Below are 5,020 nucleotides of genomic sequence, written 5' to 3' on the forward strand. Positions count from 1 at the left end.
GATGCTCCTCTTAAACAGGCACCGCTTTCAGGTCCAACAAAACCAACACTGCTCTGTGTGCTAAAGCAAGACGCGTTCAAACCACTGCACTGTTTGTTTCAGCGACTGGGAAATGGAATAAATTACTCAATATACACTGCGCTGAGTGGTAATTTGTTATACTGTTATGAGTATAAAGGCAAAGTATGAAATTATTATTTTGGTTGGGATTCTTTTACATAATCTGATAGATCAGCTTCCCACCATATTATTGTGCCTCAGATAATTTAATGAATATTCAAATTAGCTATAGCAAAGCCGTCTCATTAGATGATAAAAATGCGGCTTGTTGGACTATTAAAGAAATAACCAGAGAATCGTTTTATCAGTTCTTCTTTGCAGTTATGACTCAAAAAGTATTATTGGTCACAATGATCCAGCGTGTGTGAGATATTCAGGTGTGCAGTTAAGCCAGTGAATTAAAATTCTAATCAGAAAACTGAATTAATCCAACTGATATCTAACGAAAATTACAGGAATGACAAGACACTCTATATTTGAGTAATTTTCCAAAGCTGCGAGCAGGATCGGAGCATGTGTCAGTAAGATGATGGGACAGGTCCAGACACAGGTGGGAATGCAGTACTGTTTGCCTTTGCCCCTTCTCAGTCAACCCACATCTCATACAGAATGACCTGAATGATAAAGAGACCCAAATTGGTTGACCTTTTGGTCACTGTAGTGATATGATGTGTGAAGCATGCCAGACCTGGTGTTCTGCTATAAAAGCCGTCTGAAATCCCTTTTGCTTTGTCACAGTACTGGCTCGATGGAAATGCGATTGCACGTGGCCTCAGAGCGTAATTCAACTTCAGACCCCTTCTGCTTTCATTCAGACTACCTGAGATTTTTGGAATAGAACACACCCTATTCTGGATTGTTCTGTTGTTGTGTTGTTTTGAACCCACGGTTTTGTGCATAATGAAAGATAAATATATCAATAGCACCCAACAGACCTCCTTTCCACGTCATTTATTTGATCTATCTATCTATCTATCTATCTATCCATCCATCCATCCATCCATCTATCCATCTATCTATCTATCTATCTGTCTGTCTGTCTGTCTGTCTGTCTGTCTGTCTGTCTATCTATCTATTAATCTGTTTTTTGTATATATGTGTGTGTTTTTGTGGAAAATGGTATTCATTCTGGTCCATTTATCGGCCACCTATGATTTGAAGGTGTATTATTTTCATGATTGATATTTTTGTCTTTTGGACTGTTACCCTCTTGATTGTTTTCCTGTGTGCCCTGATTGTGCATGTAGAGTGTGAAGTGGAAGCTTAGCCAGACAGCCAGATTCTGTTTGGGTTTGTCGGCTCTGCCTGCTTTCTGTAAACACTGTCAGCTTGTGCGTGGGGGGCAAATTTGATCTGTGCGTGGGGGGGGGGGGGCAAACCTGTTTGGATATGTCACACACTATGTTTGTGTTTTGGTCCATGTGGCATTTTTGTGTGTGTTTTAAAGACAGAGAGCAAGAAAGAGAAAGAGAGAGTGAGCAAATGAGAGAGAGGGAGAGAGGGATTGAGTGTGAGAGAGGAGGAGGGAGATTTAGAGAGAGAGAGAGAGTATAGACTGATGCCACTAGGGCCTGGGTTATATTGTGCATAAATGTGTATGGATGTAGCATTTTTTGAATGCCATTGTGGGTTTGTTTATCAGTGAGAAACCACTGCTTCAGGGGAAGAATACAAACACAGAAAAAAAAAAAAAAAGACAGAGAAGTTTGAACTCCACCTCGGAAGTGCCGCAGCCTCCCACTGCGCAGGAGAGCGAGGAGGCGGAGAGAGAGAGAGAGAGAGAGAGAGAGAGAGAGAGAGAAAGAGAGAGAAAAAGAGAGAGAGATGCTCTCCATGAGTGTCTTTTCTTTTGTTGTGGAGATAAAACTTTATGTAGCGCTGCAGTCGAGGAAGAGCTGTAGGGGGGCAGAGGCACTGTTCTCTCCAGAGAGATTGGCTGACACAACTCCCAGGTTGATGGGAAACAGATATGGAGAGATGGAGCTGAATGCAAATAAAGGCGCTGCCTTATCCCCATTGTCTGATCCGGGTTACTGGGAGTTTGGTGGTGGGGTGAGGGATGGGGAGTATGTGCTAGAGAGATCGAGTTTTGATCTAAGACCCCGAGACTTTGAACTTAAAGTCTGTACAACCATAATTACAGTCTTGTCTTGTTCACTGGATGAACCCCTGTATGAATCTCATGTGGTGGCTAACACACTCACTGCCAATAGGAGAATTATTGGTCCCACTTTGTGTAATATTATATGCGTTTTAAAATCTGTGTGCTTATCAAATTTAAGGAGAAAATGACATACACATTGATATTCAGGATATGAAGGAGAAAAAAAAACAATATTATACGACATGACTTTTTCATTTCTTCATGCACGGCCATGTTTTTGCTGTTTCTGAATGTGAGGTGAAACTATGTGTAACCTTGCTTTAATTACATGCTTCAGTTCTGGTTTTGTTGTGGTTCAGAAGATTAGCATGAAGATTAATTTTGTTAAAACTCTCTTTGGCCTGCAAAGTTGTTTGTTGCATACAGTAATCAGTGTTTAAGATAAACAACTTAATCTCAAAACATTACACACATGAAACACGTTCACTGTAACCAAGATCATGAAGGATGCAGAGAAACTCGTGTTTCATTTGCTGTTCATTGATATTCAGATGTGGACTGCAATATTCTAAAAACCATGGTAAACAGCTGTTAGCTGATAGGGCAGATGTTGGAGTGAGATTATGTTTCAGTATTTCGTTGATATGATAGCACTGTTTTGTGGTCACGGAGACCAATCAGAACATATGCTGCAATGAACGGGCAGAAAAATAATTATTTCACTGTAGTTTTATCTCACGACTCAACTGGGTTCCTGTGATCTTGATTAAGATTTCTCTGGGTGAGTGTGAGCATGCATGTATTACTCTGTGCGTGTGTGTGTGTGCGCGCGTGTGCGTGTGTATGTGTAGATATTTGATGTGTTGTGAGTGCTTGAGTGTGTATGTGTGCATGTGTTTGTACGTTACTCTTCTTGCGTGTGTGTGTGTGTGTGTGTATGTGTGTGTGTGTGTGTGTGTGTGTGTGTGCACGTGTGTATGTGCGTGTGTATGTGTAGATATTTGGTGTGTTGTGAGTGCTTGAGTGTGTATGTGTGCATGTGTTTGTACGTTACTCTTCTTGTGTGTGTGTGTGTGTGTGTGTGTGTGTGTGTGTGTGCACGTGTGTATGTGCGTGTGTGTGTGCGCGTATGCGCGTCAGTCCATGCAAGTGTGGATGTCTGTGCATTCCTGAGATGTGTATAATGTGTTTGATGTGCATTGCGTTGTGCTTTTGTGTATGTGTCGTGTGTAGATCTATGATGCGTGCTGTGTGTGTATGTGTAGATATCTGATGTGTGCTGTGTTGTGTTGTGTTTCTGCATGAGTATATGTGTAGATATCTGATGTGTGTGTTGTGCATGTGTGTGTGTGTGTGTGTGTGTGTGAAACTGCCAGTAGCTACAGGGACTCCTCTGCAGGGAGAAATAAAAACGGAGAGAGAGGAAATGGTGCTGTGGTGAGCAGGGTGCTGTTGTCTGTCAGGCCAGGGTACAAGTGATTAATTGAAGGAAGGAAAATGCTGTGTGTGTCATTAGCCATGTTGTTCGGGGGGCTTGTCTCGGCCAGGGATTTGTCCAGAAACAACAGGGCTATGGGAGCCCACTGTTACAGTGGGGACTTTTATTTTGTTCTTCAGGCAGCTGAAATTGATCTGGCCTGTTAATTGCAGCCATTGATCTGCTTCAGGGCTGACAGAGATGCTCTCAATAACATGGAAGGCTTGAGTGAGTAAGGAAAGAGAAAGGCCTGCTGTTGTCTTTTACCAAACAGTAATAATGTTCGGCTTTAAATCACCAAAGCCGGTGTAAACATCCAAGTGCGCTTTACTACAAGCAGAGGCTGCTTAAGTAGAAGAAATCCAGTCTGTAACTCTATACCTGACAAGTATTAACAAACACACACAGACACACACACAAAGAAACAAACAACTCAGTTCAATCACAAATAAATTCCATGGTGTAACAACCAAATGCTATGGGAGGGTTTTTTTGTTTTCTGTGCCAACACAACATCTTAATCTTGTAGCCCTAGTGTCTGAGGTTTTGTCAGCAGCAGCGGCAGCAGCAGTAGAGTCTGTCTCCAGTGCCTAAGGGCTGAAAGTGATATATCGAAGCCCCTGTATTTTATATGCATCCAGTTCGGCTGGAGGGAAGACAAGTATCCGCAGGTTTGATGGAATTTTCATCCTAAATAAATAAAACAGAACAGAAGCCCAGTGAAAAGGGGCAGTTTGTATAGAAGGGGCCAATATTAGATTTGTGATTGATTGGGGAGCATGGGACTTTGGGAAGGAGGGATAGAAGAGCGAAAAGAGAGGGAGCGAGGGAGAGAGGGAGTCGCAAAAAGAAGCAGGTGCGGTGGTGTTTGCGGCGTTTATTCTGTTAATTATCGTGCCACCCCCCCCCCAGCGTGTTGTTACTTCCTCTTCAGTACACTCTCTCACTCCCTCACTCCCTCACTCTCTTTTTAATTTTCTAAACGTTTGCTTTTAATTAAACTTGCATGACAATGAAAGGAAAGTCAATTAAGAACGAGCACGAGACAGGCACACGCGCACAGTTAAATCTCTCTCTCGCACCCGTTTTCTTTCATTTTACAGGTTCTGGGGGTGCCGGGGCAGGGCATTAACACGCCGGAATATACAGGTACTCTCAAACACCTGGCACAAAGATTGAATCTGTCGTCGTAGCACTTTTCAGATTAAATTAGTTTCCTGGGCCTGTACTATTGTCTCATACTTACATGCGGTGTGATACCTGGGACTTTACCTGTGCTGCGAGCTGGCGCTGCCTTCTTTTGTTTTTCTTTCGCCTCTTTTCAGTCCTCTCTCTCACTCACACTCTGCTCTTGTTGACTGGATTGCATTTGACCTCCT

The sequence above is a fragment of the Chanos chanos genome, chromosome 6 (genome assembly GCF_902362185.1).
Source record: "Chanos chanos chromosome 6, fChaCha1.1, whole genome shotgun sequence".
Classification (NCBI taxonomy): domain Eukaryota; kingdom Metazoa; phylum Chordata; class Actinopteri; order Gonorynchiformes; family Chanidae; genus Chanos; species Chanos chanos.